The sequence below is a fragment of the Salvelinus namaycush genome, chromosome 28 (assembly GCF_016432855.1).
Source record: "Salvelinus namaycush isolate Seneca chromosome 28, SaNama_1.0, whole genome shotgun sequence".
Taxonomy (NCBI): domain Eukaryota; kingdom Metazoa; phylum Chordata; class Actinopteri; order Salmoniformes; family Salmonidae; genus Salvelinus; species Salvelinus namaycush.
Genome location: NC_052334.1, coordinates 29,729,180 through 29,749,508, shown reverse-complemented (window position 1 = coordinate 29,749,508; position 20,329 = coordinate 29,729,180).

Here is a 20,329-nt window from a genome sequence, read left to right as displayed (position 1 = left end):
CACAGAGCGCCTGCCCCGCTCTGCCTCGCAACACAACGATAAAGTCCTGGACTAAATTAGAGGGAAGGAAGAGGAGACGTAGGATGAAAGGTAGGAGGAGAGAGAGGAGGAGGAACAGCAATTAACTGAAACTGGGCATACATAATTCCGGACATACGGTATAAAGCTCCCCTCTGAAACGGAAATCATTGGGACGTGGGTTCCTTTGTGGACTGTAGTCGTTTCTGCAGTGGGCAGGGTGGTGGGTGGGGTTGGGGTGTAGATGCCTGGGCTGTGGTGGCTGGATGCCAGGTTGGCAGAAACCAGGCTTGCCAGAAGGGCACAAATTGTCCCAGCCATCGCTGGCAAAGCCGAAACCACCATGAACGAGAGGAAGTGACATCATGCGCCATGGCTTGGTAAGCAGTGGTGGTGGTCTTATAATGGGGATGGTGTAGCAGAGGAGGAGAGAGTCAAGAGCCAGTTAACCACAGGGGGAAAGCCATGGGGGTGTACTACAAGACAAGCGAGGGAACGGCAGATTGCTCTTTTCTGTCGAGGCGTGTGCCAGAGAAACAATCTACACATCCCCACTCCCAGCAGGATAAATAGTATAGTACTCTGCAGTTTGTTTCTCCAGATAAGGACACAGACCCGACTGATTCAGTCCATACAACCATCACTGTGCAGGATGTAGTGAGATTTTGGGGGTCACTGTGGCGTACAACCTCACACTATGTACTATACATATTGCTTGTTAAAAAAGATAGATGGGCTGAGAGGCCCGCTTTAGGCCCTGTTTTCAGAACACTGAAGCTCTGCACAGAAAGCTGACACATGTACTTAGATTATACTCCCAAACATCCTGAATGTGTGTTTAGAAACAAGGCTCAATAATATTGTGATCTCTGAGCTGAATCCGATAAATTCTTCCTCTGTCAGTTTAGCTTCCGCTGCAATATAATCTGAAATTACCTCCAGCAGCAAGAGGAGACGAGCACCTCTCTCTCTTTAGTTCACTTACTCTCTCTGTAACTTCATCATAAGAGCTGAACTGGGCTCACAAGGGGATGTGAGTCTGGAAACACCCCAGCCCATTATTCACTCCCAGTCTGGTCTGGAGAGAGTCTAGCCAGCCCGCTAGTTAGAACATGAAGCACGCACCTCCATAGTATAGAATACCCGCATGACCAACACAAGCCTCTCCCTCTGAGGCCTTAGGCTTTAAAGGACTCTGCTAAACACATTCTCTTCCTATATTACCTTGTGATTGGGGGGATATCTGGTTTCTATGCCCTGTTTACACAGTTCTTACACAGTTCTCCTTCTCTCTCTCATTCTCTTTCTCTCTCTCTCACACATTCTTTGATGGCACTTTCCCCTCGTATCAGGGGTTAAGAAAGAATTCACACAGACTACTTTACGTAGCGCTCCTTGAGCTCTCCCTAGGGGGCTGGGTTGTAACCCACTGTAGAGGAAACACCTCATACATGCACACACTGAACCAACAACCTCTACATCATGGGAGTGCTCAGAGAGGTGAGACAGTCCAACAGACCAGGTCAGTTACTCTGGGATGTCAGTCATTGTTCCCCCTGTCCTGCCCCACATGAATGGTAACATTTGGTAGTCATCAAAGACAAGAGTTCAGAGGGGCAGCTGTTTGTTGCACATTAAACAAGTGGTCTCATGAGCCTCCTCAACGTGTGAAAAACTCAGTCAATAATTGATACAGTTCTTCTCAAAGAAAGATCTAATTTGCCACTTAAACATCAAAGAAGCACCCTGGCAGTAGCTTGTACATCACCAGATTCTATATTAGATCATTGGTGGTGGTGTGTCCTGGAGATAAAAGGACCCATATGTTTTTTACGCGTAGAGAGGTTTGTTAGTGCTCCAAAAGATCTGATGGAAGGAAGCTGGTTTGTGTGCCGCGGTCTGTTGGTTTGATGTTGGGCCTGATTTGCTGCATTGACCAAGGGACAGATAGGAAGGACTTTTCCCCACAAATCTGTATATCCAGGGACTGTTGGCAAGGCCAGGTCCCTATGCAGCCGTCCACAACAGAGGATTGTGTGGCCAGGTGAGAACTCTACTATCTAGTTAAGGTTGTGGGGAAGTAGGATGGAAACTGAGATGTGGAAGCGCATGACACTCTTGGCCAAGCCAACGGGGGACTCCCTTATTGAACTTGTGTGTTTATGATTTTGTTTATTGCCTTTATCAATGCAGAGGCTTCAGATTTATCCGTGATTAAGCTTTGATGAGTTTGAAACATAAAAGTGGATTTGGGGGCTTATTTCTATGGAGCCCCACTACATGTCATATTTATGGTATACTGTATTTATTGACAATTGCTCTTTACAAGGGAGTCACGATAGGCATTGTTTTTCACATTGTGTGATATCAACTCTGTACAGGTTTTTTTCCCATTACAAAGTGTTACTCATAAATTGTGTTATTTGTCACCCTCTTGTGGTCATAGGCATCCCCCTACCCACCAAGGCCAATATGACAACTTCGCAACAGAAAAAACTAATGCCCACTCTCTGAGGACAACAATTACAGTGAGCACAGTACCCATCATTTCGTCCTTCGGAAGGATATATCTCCCGAACACTTATAACTCTCAAAGTCCATTTACTGGAAATACCCTAACTTTATTGCTGTCCTCAATATAAGCTGCTCTCTCACTTTAATTTTGATCAGTAATTATGATCATAAAGTTTGTGGATTAGTCTGAGTTTCTTTGGATAACAGCACAGGAGATATCTGTTTACACACAATGATGAGCCTGTGGTGCTGCTTGTGGTTGTTTCTAGTGGAACACCCATAATGGGCCTTAATTGGGACTTTAATTGTGTGTGGTGTGGAAAGAGCATTGATTACAAAACCAGTGGTATTTGAGTGTATACATTCATCTTTGTGTATGTATTACTCTCTAAACCCTCTTATATCGCACACTAAATCATTTTCCACTCGTGGATAATAAAATGCTTCAAGAAGAATCAGAACAGTCATTTCCATGTCAAATCATACATACATAATGTGAGGGTTAGTGTAGGTTTGGCTGAAATTAAGTTGTGTAAAGCATTCATCACCATGTACGTATGCAGATACAAAGATACAAACTTGTGACACATTTTACAAGGAGAGTCAGCTACGTATCCATGTGCAGCCTCCATTCATCGGTGCCCTTTGAATATGTCTGAAGGCAGTGGGAGCCGTGAAATCAATGGGACTGCTAAAGTTGATAATAACGTCCTGTAAGAGCTAATTTCAGTTGATATCTGTTTGTGACGTACAGTGCCTTCGGAAAGTATTTAGACCCCTTGACTTTTTCCTCATTTTAGTGTGTTCCAGCCTTATTCTAAAATTGATTAAATAAAACAATTTCCTTAGCAATCTACACACAATACCCTATAATGACAAAGCAAAAAAAAAAAAGTTTTTAATTTAGCACATTTATTAAAAACAAAATAAGTATTCAGACCATTTGCTATGAGACTCGAAATTGAGCTCAAGTGCATCCTGTTTCCATTGATCCTTGAGATGTTTCTACAACTTGATTGGAGTCCATCTGTGGTAAATTCAATTGATTGGACATGATTTGGAAAGGCACATAGCATTGTCAACTGTGGGACCTTATATAGACAGAGCAAAAACCAAAACATAAGGTCGAAGGAAGTGTACGTAGAGCTCCGTGACAGGATTGCGTCGAGGCACAGATATGGGGAAGGGTACCAAAAAATGTCTGCAGCATTAAATGTCCCCATGTCACACCCTGACCATAGAGAGCCCTCATTGTTCTCTATGGTGTTTAGATCAGGGCATGACTAGGGGGTTTTCTAGTTTTTATTTTCTATGTTGGTGTGAGTATGGTTCCCAATTGGAGGCAGCTGATGATCGTTGCCTCTAAATGGGGATCATACTTAGTGTGGTCCTTTTCCCACCTGCGTTGTGGGATATTGTTTCGTTTAGTGCTTATGTGCGTTACGTACTGCACGTTTGTTAATTCTTTGTTGTTTTGAAGGTTCACTTTAATAAATATGTGGAACTCTACACACGCTGCGCCTTGGTCCGCTCATTTCTACAACGAACGTGACACACCAAGAACACAGTGGCGTCCAGTTTGGAACCACCAAGACTCTTTCTAGAGCTGACTGCCCGGCCAAACTGAGCAATCGGGGGAGAAACCGATGGTCACTCTAACAGAGCTCCAGAGTTCCTCTGTGGAGATGGGAGAACCTTCCAGAAAGACAACCATCTCTGCAGCACTCCACCAATTAGACCTTTATGGTAGTGTGGCCAGACGGAAGCCACTCCTCAGTAAAAGACGCATGACAGCCCACTTGGAGTTTGCCAAAAGGCACCTAAAGACTCTCAAACCATGAGAAACGAGATTCTCTGGTCTGATGAAACCAAGATTGAACTCTTTGGCTGGGAATGTCAAGCGTCCTTTTTACAACCGGAAAACGACTCTAAGCACACAGCCAAGACAACGCAGGAGTGGCTTCGGGACAAGTCTCTGATTGTCCTAGAGTGGCCCAGCCAAAGTCCGGACTTGAACCTGATCGAACATCTCTGGAGAGACCTGAAAACAGCTGTGCAGCAACTCTCCCTATCCAACCTGACAGAGCTTCAGAGAATCTGCAGAGAAAAATGGGAGAAACTCCCTAAATACAGGTGTGCCAAGCTTGTAGCGTCATACCCGTGCTCCTAGACCTTAGTGCTGCTTTTGATACCATCGATCACCACATTCTTTTGGAGAGATTGGAAACCCAAATTGGTCTACACGGACAAGTTCTGGCCTGGTTTAGATCTTATCTGTCGGAAAGATATCAGTTTGTCTCTGTGGATGGTTTGTCCTCTGACAAATCAACTGTAAATGTCGGTGTTCCTCAAGGTTCCGTTTTAGGACCACTATTGTTTTCACTATATATTTTACCTCTTGGGGATGTCATTCGAAAACATAATGTTAACTTTCACTGCTATGCGGATGACACACAGCTGTACATTTCGAGGAAATGAGGTCTTCTCTTGAATCTGACAATTAATCTTGATGGTTGTAAAGTCTTCTCAAATAAAACTGTGAAGGACCTCGGCGTTACTCTGGACCCTGATCTCTCTTTTGACGGGTTAGGGTTAGGGTTAGGGTTAGGGTCTCTCTTTTGACGAACATATCAAGACTGTTTCAAGGACAGCTTTTTTCCATCTACGTAACATTGCAAAAATCAGAAATTTTCTGTCCAAAAATGAGAAAGAAAAATTTATCCATGGTTTTGTCACTTCTAGGTTAGACTACTGCAGTGCTCTACTACCTGGATAAAGCACTAAATAAACTTCAGTTAGTGCTAAATACGGCTGCTAGAATCCTGACTAAAACCAAAAAATTTGATCATATTACTCCAGTGCTAGCCTCCCTACACTGGCTTCCTGTTAAGGCAAGGGCTGATTTCAAGGTTTTACTGCTAACCTACAAAGCATTACATGGGCTTGCTCCTACCTATCTTTCCGATTTGGTCCTGCAGTACATACCTACACGTACGCTACGGTCACAAGACGCAGGCCTCCTAATTGTCCCTAGAATTTCAAAGCAAACAGCTGGAGGCAGGGCTTTCTCCTATAGAGCTCCATTTTTTATGGAATGGTCTGCCTACCCATGTGAGAGACGCAGACTCGGTCTCAACCTTTAAGTCTTTACTGAAGACTCATCTCTTCTCTCAGGTCTCCCGGGTGGCGCAGTGGTCTAGGGCACTGCATCGCAGTGCTAAGCTGCGCCACCAGAGTCTCTGGGTTCGCGCCCAGGCTCTGTCGCAGCCGGCCGCGACCGGGAGGTCCGTGGGGCGACGCACAATTGGCATAGCGTTGTCCGGGTTAGGGGGGGTTTGGCCGGTAGGGATATCCTTGTCTCAGTATGTAAATGTAATAAAATGTATGCACTCTACTGTAAGTCGCTCTGGATAAGAGTGTCTGCTAAATGACTAAAATGTAAAAATGTCTTCAGTAGGTCCTATGATTGAGTGTAGTCTGGCCCAGGAGTGTGAAGGTGAACGGAAAGGCACTGGAGCAACGAACCGCCCTTGCTGTCTCTGCCTGGCTGGTTCCCCTCTCTCCACTGGGATTATCTGCCTATAACTCTATTACAGGGGCTGAGTCACTGGCTTACTGGTGCTCTTCCATGCTGTCACTTGAGTGGGTTGAGTCACTGACGTGGTCTTCCTGTCTGGGTTGGCGCCCCCCCCTTGGGTTGTGCCGTGGCGGAGATCTTTGTGGGCTATACTCGGCCTTGTCTCAGGATGGTAAGTTGGTGGTTGAAGATATCCCTCTAGTGGTGTGGGGGCTGTGCTTTGGCGAAGTGGGTGGGGTTATATCCTGCCTGTTTGGCCCTGTCCGGGGGTATCATCGGATGGGGCCACAGTGTCCTGACCCCTCCTGTCTCAGCCTCCAGTATTTATGCTGCAGTAGTTTATGTGTCGGGGGGCTAGGATCAGTCTGTTATATCTGTAGTCCTGTGTGAATTTAAGTATGCTCTCTCTAATTCTCTCTTTCTCTCTTTCTTTCTTTCTCTCTCTTGGAGGACCTGAGCCCTAGGACCATGCCTCACCTGGCATGATGACTCCTTGCTGTCCCCAGTCCACCTGGCCGTGCTGCTGCTCCAGTTTCAACTGTTCTGCCTGCGGCTCTGGAACCCTGACCTGTTCACCGGACGTGCTACCTGTCCCAGACCTGCTTTTTTTCAACTCTCTAGAGACAGCAGGAGCGGTAGAGATACTCTCAATGATGGCTATGAAAAGCCAACTGACATTTACTCCTGAGGTGCTGACCTGTTGCACCCTCGACAACTACTGTGATTATTATTATTTGACCATGCTGGTCATTTATGAACATTTGAACATCTTGGCCATGTTCTGTTATAATCTCTACCAGGCAGAAGAGGACTGGCCACCCCTCATAGCCTGGTTCCTCTCTAGGTTTCTTCCTAGGTTTTGGCCTTTCTAGGGAGTTTTTCCTAGCCACCGTGCTTCTACACCTGCATTGCTTGCTGTTTGGGGTTTTAGGCTGGGTTTCTGTACAGCACTTTGAGATATCAGCTGATCTAAGAAGAGCTATATAAATACATTTATTTGATACCCAAGAAGACACTTCCAAAGGTGCTTCAAAAAGTACTGAGTAAAGGTTTTGAATATTTAATATTTAAGTTTTATATTTTTTATCAATTTCTTCTAACCCGTTTTTGCTTTGTCATTATGGGGTATTGTGTGTAGATTATGGGATATTGTGTGTAGATGAATACATTTTAGAATAAGGCTGTCACCTAACAAAATGTGGAGAAAGTCAAGGGGTCTAAATACTTTCCGAAGGCACTATATGATAGTATGAGGGTATGTGCTGTGAGAAAATCACATACTCTCACACTATCATACAATTCCTTTGGCCACCAGGCTGGCCACCAGGCTGGCCACCAGGCAGGACTCCAGGCACGATATCACCAGGCTGGTCACCACCAGGGCCCTGGCTGTCATCAACACATAGAATCTCAGGCATGGGAGAAACACAGACAGTCAGAGTGTGTGAAAGAAATGAGTGAAAAAAATGTATTGAAGAAAAGCGAGCGGTACTGGGCTGGAGAGAGAAAAACGGCAAGGCAGTCATTAAAGGCATGTGTTGAACATACTGAGAAGCAGTGAAAGAACAAGAGAGAGAGAGAGAGAGAGACAAAACGAGTGGTTGCGCCTGTCATGGTTTTACTGGCTTCAGTGGTGGATTTGGAGGGGATGGAAAACAAGACGCCATTTCGTGTTCTATTAAAATATGCTGCACTATGCCCCCACCCCACCCCACCCCCCACACACAGGGGGGGCAGAAACCTTGTTCCCTACATGTGGGGTTTCCAGCCCAGTGACAACGCCCTGTAGTCGGGGTGGCGCAGCTTCAGCTTCAGGAGTAGCTCCTCATATTGGAGGAACGTGTTTGTGTTGGCCCAGAATTAATAACTTTTCATTTAGTGCGGAAATGACAGGAATAGTAATTAAGGAAATGGAATGATTTTATTGGACATGATGTTTATATTAAATTCCAGATGTGAGACAGCTGCTCATGCAGAGAGGCCCTGCCCACAGAGCGATATCACTGGGGTAGAGGAACAGGGGGTGGGTTATTAAAGGAAGATAACACAAGCCAAATGCATTTCCCCATGTAAAAAACATACAGTGCATTCGGAAAGTATTCAGACCCCTTGACTTTTTCCACATTTTGTTACGTTACAGCCTTATTCTAAAATGGATTTAAAAAAAAATCCTGATCAATCTACACACAATACCTCATAATGACAAAGCAAAAACAGGTTTTTATACATTTTTGCAAATGTATAAAAAAGAAAGTAAACTGATATCACGTTTACATAAGTATTCAGACCCTTTACTCAGTACTTTGTTGAAGCACCTTTGGCAATGATTACAGCCTTGAGTATTCTTGGGGATGACGCTACAAGTTTGGCACACCTGTATTTGGGGAGTTTCTCCCATTCTTCTCTGCAGATCCCCTCAAGAGCTGTCAGGTTGGATGGGGAGTGTTGCTGCACAGCTATTTTCAGGTCTCTCCAGAGATGTTCGATCAGGTTCAAGTCTGGGCTCTGGCTGGGCCACTCTAGGACATTCAGAGACTTGTCCCGAAGCCACTCCTGCGTTGTCTTGGCTGTGTGCTTAGGGTCGTTGTCCTGTTGGAAGGTGAACCTTCGCCTCAGTCTGAGGTCCTGAGCACTCTGGAGCAGGTTTTCATCAAGGATCTCTCTGTACTTTGCTCCGTTCATCTTTCCCTCGATCCTGACTAGTCTCCCAGTCCTTGCAGCAGAAAAACATCCCCACAGCATGATGCTGCCACCACCATGCTTCACCGTAGGGATGGTGCCAGGTTTCCTCCAGACGTGACGCTTGGCATTCTGGCCAAAGAGTTCAATCTTGGTTTAATCTTACCAGATAATCTTGCTTCTCATGGTCTGAGAGTCCTTTACTTTCCTTTTGGCAAACTCCAAGCTGCCTGTCATGTACCTTTTACTGAGGAGTGGCCATCTGGCCACTCTACCATAAGGGCCTGATTGGTGAAGTTCTGCAAAGATGGTTGTCAATCTGGAAGGTTCTCCCATCTCCACAGAGAAACTCTGGAGCTCTGTCAGAGTGACCATCGGGTTCTTGGTCACCTCCCTGACCAAGGCCCATCTCCCCCCGATTGCTCAGTTTGGCTGGGTGGCCAGCTCTAGGAAGAGTCTTGGTGGTTCCAAACTTTTTCCATTTAAGAATGATGGAGGCCACTGTGTTCTTGGGGACCTTAAATGCTGCAGATATTTTTTGGTACTCTTCCCCAGATCTGTGCCTTAACACAATCCTGTCTCGGCGCTCTACGGACAATTCCTTCAACCTCACAGCTTTTGGTTTTTGCTCTTTTGGTTTTTGCTCTGCTTCTGCACTGTTAACTGTGTTACCTTATATAGACAGGTGTGTGCCTTTCCAAATCATGTCCAATCAATTGAGTTTACCACAGGTGGACTCCAATCAAGTTGTAGAAACAGCTCAAGGATGATCAATGGAAACAGGATGCATCTGAGCTCAATTTCAAATATTTATGTAAATAAGGTAGTTCTGTTTTTTTTTTTTTTTATAAATTTGCAACCATTTCTAAATACCTGTTTTCACTTTGTAGTTATGGGGTATTGTGTGTAGATTAATTAGGATTTTTTTTAAATAATTTTAAAAATACGACTGTAATGAAACAAAATGTGGAAGAAGGGGTCTGAATAATTTTCCAAATGTACTGTATAACAGTGGTGGATAGCAAATTGGACCAATATCAAGTGCATTTTGATGAATGAGGAAAGATTCTAAAGTACTCTGAAGCCATATGACATATTCATAAACGTGCCCCTGTAGCATAACGTATTTGCACATATCACATTACCCTATTTCAGGCCTGATTTGCCTGACTGGAAAAGTTAATATTGAAGAGTGTTGGTTCAGCATTTTTTGGGTGGCCCAAACCATGGTCGTCCCATCTCCTACTGTTATTGGGGCTCAAAATCCCTTAACAGGCAGTGACAGAACTGCTGATTCTTACTATTGGAGGGCTGTGGGGTACAGGGCCAGCCAGGGTTCCTAATTTAAAGCCCATCAAATGTGAACCCTACTGGGCCCTATTCTCCTGTAAGGCCATAGAAATGACTGACACTGTTGGTTCTAGAATAAGCCATCTTTGTCCACCCTAACCCAGGCCTATTGGAGGTAGCATGCCTGGTAACTGCAACAGCCAGTATGCGTCAACGTGCCTTTTGTCCAGATGGATACTTGGAGTAAACACAATATGGGTGTCCTCCTGGCTCCTGGAGTAATTGTGTCTGATATGTGTTTTCTAAAGCTGATCTCCAAACAGTGTGATTAGAGTAATGGTCCTGAATGTGCTGCTTTAATCAGCCTTTACAGCTCTGGAAGAGACAGTGATTTATTCAAGAAGGGCTGGAGGAGAAGCAGTCCAAAACATTGGAACATCTAAGGACTCTCTCTTTCTTCCATTGATTTGGGGTGTTCATGTAATGATGGGACGGTGAGTCAGAAGCTGGTGTAGGTAGAGTAGGTGAAACTTTTTAATAAAACAACAAAACCAAGAACACGACACTAACATATGGCATTAGGCCGATACACAAGAACAATACCAACTGGTGAGTGAACCTGGGAGAGTGACATAAAGGGGAGGAAATGATGAGGGTAATGGAGTCCAGGTGTGAATCATAATGATTCACAGGTCCGCGTAATGATGAGTGCCAGGTGTGTGTAATGATGAATCCAAGGACCGGTGGTTAGTACTCTGGAGACGTCGTATGCCGGAGGGGAGGAGCAGGAGCAGACGTGACAGTACCCCCCTCTGATGTGCAGCTCCAGCCGCAGGACGACGCCAACTAGGAGGACGAGGAGCGGGTCGGTCTGGGTGGCGAAGGTGGAAATCACGGATGATGTTGGGGTCCAGAATGTCCTCCACCGGAACCCAACACCGCTCCTCTGGGCCATACCCCTCCCAGTCCACCAGATACTGGAGCCGACCCCCACGACGTCAGGAGTTCAGTAGGGATCTGACAGAGTACACCGGGCTCCCCACGATGTCCAGGGGGAGTGGAGGTGTGTGTAGTGGGGGACAGCATCAGCTAGGGGACCAGGAACAACCAGCATGAGAAGGGAGACAGGTAGCGCGGGTCTTGGAGAATACCTCCCTTAGATCCTGATATTACTCCTGGATATTGGGCTGGAGGTCAACCACAGGACTCTCAACCGACGTGGAACCACAGGGGACAGGAAGCAGGTCTTCCGGCATTCAGGTGACCAGTCGGTGATTCTCATCATTGACAATGAGATGGTAGGGTTATGGCGCTGAAGCCAAGGTAGGCCGAGGATGATCTTGTGAACTGGTGCACTGGTGATGAAGAAGGGATGTTTTCCTGGTGATTGGGCTCCACGGTGAGGGTGGGTGGTTAGGTGATGTGTGTGATGGTTCCGGATCCTAAAGGCTGACAGTCGAGGCCTTGAACCGGAAAAGGAGAGGAGAGGGGGTAGGTAGTAATATTGAGAGAGGAGGCAAGGGTCTGATCGATAAAGTTCCCCGCGGCGCCGGACTGCAGGGCATGAGGGACAGTCAGCCAGAGTGATGAGTACTAAAAAGAGTCTAAAAGGAAGAGCAGTAGACTCCTGGTCCAGGGGATGTAACATCACGTGACCGTCCCTCCTTTTATTTTTTAATTTAACCTTTATTTAACTAGGCAAGTCAGTTGAAACCTGTTGAGGACAGAGGGCGCTGTTTTCACTTTGGGGGAAAATCGTGCCCAATTTAAATGGCCTCGTACTCAATTCTTGCTCGTACAATATGCATATTATTATTACTATTGGATAGAAAACACTCTCTAGTTTCCAAAACCGTTTGAATTATATCTGTGAGTAAAACAGAACTCATTTGGCACAAACTTCCTGACCCGGAAGTGGAAAGTCTGAAAACTATGCTCTGTTCTAGGTCCTGTCTATAAATGGGCATGATACGTATTAGTATACATGCACGTCATACACCTTCCCCTAGATGTCAAGAGGCAGTGAGAGAAGAAATGGAGTGTTTATCTTGGTCTGAGTTGGAATAAATCCTCTTGGAATGACGTGTCACCCATTTCCTGTTTTCAGGAAGGCGCGAGAAGGAACCGGGGATTGCCTTCTGTACAGCTGTCGTTATAGGCGACTACAATCTCCGGCTTTGATTTTATTTGATACATGTGACAATATCATCGTAAAGTATGTTTTTTCAATATAGTTTTATTAGACTATTGAAATTTATTCGGGACGTTAGGCGTGTTGCGTTGTGTGCCTTTGTTCAGGAAGGAGAGCTTCGCGCCACTTGGCTAGTGCGCTTGCTAATTCAAGAGGGAAAAAGGACATTCTAAATCCAAACAACGATTGTTCTTGACAAAGGACCTCTTGTACAACATTCTGATGGAAGCTCATCAAAAGTAGGACCCATTTTATGATGCTATTTCATATATCTGTCGAACTGTGTACTATTAGTTTTGCGCCCAGGTTTTGGGCACTCGCTCGCCATAACGTAAGCCTTATGTCGTAATGAAGTTATTTTTAGAATTCTAACACGGCGATTGCATTAAGAACTAGTGTATCTATCATTTCCTATACAACATGTATTTTTTAGTTATGTTTATGAATAGCTATTTGGTCAGAATATGTGTGTCAGAAAAAGTGTCAGAAAAATATCCGGACGTTGTGGGAAAAAGTAGCTACGTTAGCACAATGTATAACCACTGATTTCAGCTCTAAATATGCACATTTTCGAACAAAACATAAGTGTATGTATAACCTGATGTTATAGGACTGTCATCTGATGAAGCATATCAAGGTTAGTCAAAAATTATATATCTTTTGCTGGTTTGTTACGATCGCTAACTTTTGCTGCTGGGAAATGGCTTGTGTTTCTGGCTATTGTGGTAAGCTAATATAACGCTATATTGTGTTTTCGCTGTAAAATACTTAAGAAATCGGAAATATTGTCTGGAATCACAAGATGCCTGTCTTTCATTTGCTGTACACTATGTATTTTTCAGAAATGTTTTATGATGAGTATTTAGGTATTTGACATTGGTGTCTGTAATTATTCTGTCTGCTTTCGGTGCAATTTCTGATTGTAGCTGCAATGTAAACTATGATTTATACCTGAAATATGCACATTTTTCGAACAAAACATAGATTTATTGAATAACATGTTATAAGACTGTCATCTGATGAAGTTGTTTGTTGGTTAGTTTGGTTGGTTCTTGGTTAGTTAGGTTGGCTTTGTGCATGCTACCTGTGCTGTGAAGAATGTCTGTCCTTTTTTGTATTTGGTGGTGAGCTAACATAAATATACGTGCTGTTTTCGCTGTAAAACATTTTACAAATCAGACATGTTGGCTGGATTCACAAGATGTGTACCTTTCATTTGCTGTATTGGACTTGTTAATGTGTGAAAGTTAAATATTTCAAAAAAATATATTTTGAATTTCGCGCTCTGCCTTTTCAGTGGAATGTGGGAGGAGTTCCGCTGGCGGAACGCCAGAGCAGTACAGGTTAAGAACAAATTCTTATTTACAATGACGGCCTACCAAAAGGCAATAGACCTCCGGCGGGGACGAGAGTTGGGATTAAAAATAAAATAAATAAAAAATAACATAAATATAGGACAAAACACACATCACGACAAGAGAAACAACACAACACTACATAAAGACAGACCTAAGACAACAGCATAGCAAGGCAGCAACACATGACAACACAGCATGGTAGCAACACAACATAACAACAACAACATGATAGCAACACAACATGGTAGCAGCACAAAACATGGTACAAACATTATTGGGCACAGACAACAGCACAAAGGGCAATAAGGTAGAGACAACAATACATCACGCAAAGCAGCCACAACTGTCAGTAAGAGTGTCCATGATTGAGTCTTTGAATGAAGAGATTGAGATAAAACTGTCCAGTTTGAGTGTTTGTTGCAGCTCGTTCCAGTCGCTAGCTGCAGCGAACTGAAAAAAGGAGCGATCCAGGGATGTGTGTGCTTTGGGGACCTTGAACAGAATGTGACTGGCAGAACGGATGTTGTATGTGGAGGATGAGGGCTGCAGTAGATATCTCAGATAGGGGGGAGTGAGGCCTAAGAGGGTTTTATAAATAAGCATCAATGAGTGAGTCTTGCGACGGGTATACAGAGATGACCAGTTTACAGAAGAGTATAGAGTGCAGTGATGTGTCCTATAAGGAGCATTGGTGGAAAATCTGATGGGCGAACGGTAAAGAACATCTAGCCGCTCGACAGCACCCTTACCTGCTGATATATACATGATGTCTCCGTAATCTAGCATGGGTAGGATGGTTATCTAAATCAGGGTTAGTTTGGCAGTTGGGTTGAAAGAGGAGCGATTACGATAGAGGAAAGTCTAAATTTAACTTTAGCCTGCAGCTTTGATATGTGCTGAGAGAAGGACAGTGTACTGTCTAGCCATACTCCCAAGTACTTGTATTAGGTGACTACCTCAAGCTCTAAACCCTCAGAGGTAATAATCACACCTGTGGGGAGAGGGGATTTATTCTTACCAAACCACATGACCTTTGTTTTGGAGGTGTTCAGAACAAGGTTAAGGGTAGAGAAAGCTTGTTGGACACTAAGAAAGCTTTGTTGTAGAGCATTTAACACAAAATCCGGGAAGGGGCCAGCTGAGTATAAGACTGTATCATCTGCGTATAAATGGATGAGAGAGGTTCCTACTGCCTGAGCTTTGTTGTTGATGTAAATTGAGAAGAGTGTGGGGCCTAGGATTGAGCCTTGGGGTACTCCCTTGGTGACAGGCAGTGGCTGAGAGCAGATTTTCTGACTTTATACACTGCACTCTTTGAGAGAGGTAGTTAGCAAAACTGTCCAAAGACCCCTCGGAGACACCAATACTCCTTATCCGGCCCACAAGAATGGAATGGTCTACCGTATCAAAATCTTTGGCCAAGTCAATAAAAATAGCAGCACAACATTGCTTAGAATCAAGGGCAATGGTGACATCACTGAGGACCTTTAAGGTTGCAGTGACACATCCATAACCTGAGCGGAAACCAGATTGCATACCAGAGAGAATACTATAGACATCAAGATTGCCAGTCAGTTGATTATTGACAAGTTTTTCCAACACTTTCGATAAACAGGGCAAAATAGAAATAGGCCTATAATAGTTAGGATCAGCTTGATCTCCCCCTTTAAATAAAGGACAAACCGTGGCTGCCTTCCAAGCAATGGGAACCTCCCCAGAAAGGAGAGACAGGTTAAAAAGGTCAGAGATAGGCTTGGCAATGATAGGGGCAGCAACCTTAAAGAAGAAAGGGTCTAAACAATCTGACCCAGATGGTTTTTTGGGGTCAAGTTTCAGGAGCTCCTCTAGCACCTCGGACTCAGTGACTGCCTGCAGGGAGAAACTTTGTAGCGGGGCAGGGGGAAAAGAGGGAGAAGCATCGGGGATAGTCGCATTCAAACGGGTTGGAGATGAGGAAATGTTGAATAGGCAAGGAGGCATCGCTGAGTCAAATAGGAATCCTGACTTAATGAAGTAGTGGTTAAAAAGCTCAGCCATTTGCCTCTTGTCAGTAACAACCACATGATCAACTTTAAGGGACATGAGCAGCTGTGAGGAGGAGGGTTTATTCTCCAGGTCTTTAATCGTTTTCCAGAACTTCTTTGGGTTAGACCCACAGAGAGAGAATTGCTCCTTAAAGCAACTAACTTTGGCCTTCCGGATAGCCTGAGTGCACTTATTTCTCATTTGCCTGAACGAGAGCCAGTTAGCCTGAGTATACGTGTGCCAAGCCTTTCTCAAAATGCAATTCTTGAGATGGAGTAACTCTGCAAGTTCACGGTCGAACCAGGGGCTGAACCTGTTTTTAAATATCATTTTCTTTATTGGGACGTGTTTGTTAACAATACCACTGAAAAAATCTAAAAAGAAGTTCCAAGTGTCTTGGACAGAGGGGATCAAGCTGATTCTATACCATTTTACAGAGGCCAGTTCATGAAGGAAGGCTTGCTCATAAACATTTTTTAGCAAGCGTCTATGACAAATCAGGACAGGTCGTTTCATTGAGCAGCCATTACGAACACAGGCTGTAAAACAGTGATCACTGAGGTCATTACAGAAAACACCAGACTGATACCTATCAGGATTATTTGTGAGAATAACATCAAGAAGAGTAGCCTTTTCTGGGTGTTTGGAGTCATACCTTGTGGGATTGGTAATAATCTAAGAAAGATTTAGGGAGTCCCATTGCTTTAGAACTTGGTCAGGTGGTTTAAGCATGTCCCTGTTTAGGTCACCTAGCAGGACCAATTTAGACTTGGTGTGAGGGGCCAGGAGAGAGCTTAGGACAGGTAGGGTACAGGCCAGTGGTGATGGAGAACGATAGCACCCAGCAACAGTCAACAAAGAGCTATTTGAAAGTTTAAAACCAGCAAATCAAATTGTTTGGGGACAGACTTGGTGGAGACAACCGAGCACTGAAAGTGATCATTGGTAAAGATTGCCACTCCCCCACCTTTGGAAGATCTGTCTTGTCGTAAAAAGTTTATAACCAGAAAGATTAACATCAGTATTCAAAACACTCTTCCTTTACCTCTTGACGCTAGGGGTCAGATTTTTTTTTAAAATAACGTTCCCAAGGTAAACGGACTATTTCTCAGGTCCAGATCGTAGAATATGCATATCATTTACAGATTAGGATAGAAAACACTCCAAAGTTTCCAAAACTGTCAAAATATTGTCTGTGAGTATAACAAAACTGATTCTGCAGGCGAAAACCTGAGGAAATCTAACCCAGAAGTGATTTTTTAATTTTTTAAATCTGTGTTTCCTTGCTCGTCTTTCTTTCCATTTAAAGGGGTATCAACCAGATTCTTTTTCCAATGGCTTCCTCAGGCTGTGACCAGGCTTTAGACATAGTTTCAGGCTTTTATTTTGAAAAATGAGCGAGATTTTTCAAAAGTAGTCAGGTGTCCTTTGATTAGTTCCTGCACGCGAGAAGGGTAGCTCTCCATTTTCTTTCTCTCTTTTATTGAATAGGTCACGGTCCGGTTGAAATATTATCGATTATGTTTGTTAAAAACAACCTGAGGATTGATTATAAAAAACATTTGACATGTTTCTACGAACATTACGGATACTTTTTGGAATTTTCATCGAACGGAACGAGGCTTTGGTTTTCTGAACAAAAAAAAAACCCAAATGGGTTATTTATCGAACAAAAAGAGCATTTATTGTGTAACTGGGAGTCTCGTGAGTGCAAACATCCGAAGATTATCAAAGGTAAGCGATTCATTGTATTGCTTTTCTGACTTTCGTGACCAAGCTAACCAAGCTAATATAAGGCTAACTGTTCTAGCATTGATTGATACACTCACAAAAGCTTGGATTGCTTTCGCTGCAAATCATATTTTCAAAATCTGACACGATGGGTGGATTAACAACAAGCTAAGCTGTGTTTTGGTATATTTCACTTGTGATTGCATGATTATAAATATTTTTTGTAATATTTTTGAATCTGATACGTTTGGGAATTTTCTTCTGCCTTTCAGGACCGGAACGAGGCTGTAGTTTTCTGAACATAACGCGCAACCCAAATGGCATTTTTTTGTTATAAAAGTAATATTTATCGAACAAAAAGAACATTTATTGTGTAACTGGGAGTCTCGTGAGTGCAAACATCCGAAGATTAACAAAGTGATTAATTTTATTGCTTTTCTGACTTTCGTGACCATGCTAATGTGGGGCTAACTGTTCTAGCATTGATTGATACACTCACAAAAGCTTGGATTTCTTTCGCTGTAAAGCATATTTTCAAAATCTGACACGATAGGTGGATTAACAACAAGCTAAGTTGTGTTTTGGTATATTTCACTTGTGATTGCATGATGATAAATATTTTTTGTAATATTTTGCGCCATGCAATTCAGCGGTTGTTTAGGAAAATGATCCCGTTAAAGGGATCCGTAGCGCAGAGAAGTTAACCACATCTCAGTAACGACCAACACATCTGGATTGGAGCTCTGAAACCACATTTTCAATTGATCCATTTTAGGTAATAAGCTTCTAGTGTAACGTGCAGAAAACCCAGGCATTTACGGGAGCAGAAATCAGTGAGGCAGATATCAGAGCACAAGTCAGAATTGGGGATAGCAACAGTAGATGGGCCAGGGTGTACGTGCACATTTCCAGATATCATCAACAGTAATACAATCAAGGCATGGCATAGGACAGAGAGAGCTCTGCAGTGCTGATTTATGACATCTGAATGTGCATCAAATGGCAACAAGATCATATTGTACAGCAATTTCCTCAGGTAACATGATCCGTGATCCACTCTGCTCTAGTGGATCCCGGATTCTGAAGTAACGAACACCGCTGGCGCTTGTGCCCTCCCTGGCCACAGTACAGACAGAGCCCCAGCTGCATCCGTCTGCGTCTTTCCGCCGCGGGAAAGCATGTGACCCCTACCTCCATGGGTTCAGGCTCTGATCCCGAACACTCGCCGAAGGAGGGAGAGAAGCGATGTAGATGCCGACGCTCCTGGAGGAGGTTATCCAGACGGATGGCCATCGCAATGAGTGCGTCCAGGGTGAGGTTGTCATCTCGGCAGGCCAGTTCCGTCTGGACCTCCTTGTGCAGACCTCTTCTAAATAATGTGCTGAGCGCCGGCTCATTCCATCCACTGGAAGCTGCTATTGTCCCGGAAGGTAAGAGCATACTCAGCAGCCGTCTGATTCCCCTGCTGGAGCTGAAGCAGACGTCGTATGCCTGAGGGGAGGAGCAGGAGCAGACGTGACAGTTCACTACTTCAGGTTAGTTGTAATGGTGAACTCCTGAAGGAAGTTATTGGTTAAAGTGTCGTGAGTGGGAGTGTGTGTGTGTGCCTGTGTGAGTATGTGGATGATGTACAACTGAGAATATATCCAGTACCAGTCAAATGTTTTGACACACCTACTCATTCAAGGGTTTTTCTTTATTTTTACTGTTTTCTACATTGTAGAATAATAGTGAAGACATCAAAACTATGAAATAACACATTTGGAATAACGTAGTAACCAGATTTCCACCGGTCTAATGTCAATTGCTCGTGTTTCTTGGCCCAAGCAAGTCTCTTCTTCTTATTGGTGTCCTTTAATAGTGGTTTCTTTGAAGCAATTCAACCATGAAGGCCTGATTCAAGCAGTCTCCTCTGAACAGTTGATGTTGAGATGTGTTTATTACTTGAACTCTGTGAAGCATTTATTTGAGCTGCAATCTGAGGTGCAGTTAACTCTAATGATCTTATCCTCTGCAGCAGAGGTAACTCTGGCTCCTCATGAGAGCACTTGATGGTTTTTGCGACTGCACTACAAGAAACTTTCAAAGTTCTTGAAGTTTTCCGGATTGACTAACCTTCATGTACTAAAGTAATGATGGACTGTTGTTTCTCTTTGTTTATATGAGCTGTTCTTGCCATAATATGGACTTGGTCTTTTACCAAATAGGGCTGTCGTCTGTATACCCCCTACCTTGTCACAACACAACTGATTGGCTGAAACATATTAAGAAGGAACGAAATTCCACAAATGAACTTTTAACAAGGCACACCTGTTAATTGAAATGCATTCCAGGTGACTACCTCATGTGTAACGTAACTCTAGTTCCTCCTCCTCGGACGAGGAGAGGAGAGAGGGATCGGAAGACCAATTTGCAGCGAGGTAGGATGACATAATAATCTTTATTAACAAGACGAACTAAACACACGAAGAACACTTGATAATTTTACAAAACAACAAAACGAAGTAGACAGACCTGAACGAGAGAACTTACATAAAACATGAAGAACGCACGAACAGGAACAGACTACATATACTAACGACAACGAAACAGTCCCGTGTGGTGCGAACATACACTGACACGGAAGACAACCACCCACGACAAACAATGTGAAACAACCTCCCTATGTATGTCTCTCAATCAGAGGAAAACGAAAACACCTGCCTCTGATTGAGAGCCATACAAGGTCAATTAACCCTGACACTTAACAAGGAACAAACACAGAGAATGCCCACCCAGCTCACGTCCTGACCAACAAAACAAAGCTATACAAAAGGAAAACAAGGTCAGGAACGTGACATCATGAAGCTGTTTGAGACAATGCCAAGAGTGTGCAAAGCTGTCATCAAGGCAAAGGGTGGCTACTTTGAAGAATCTCAAATACAAAATATATTCTGATTTGTTTAT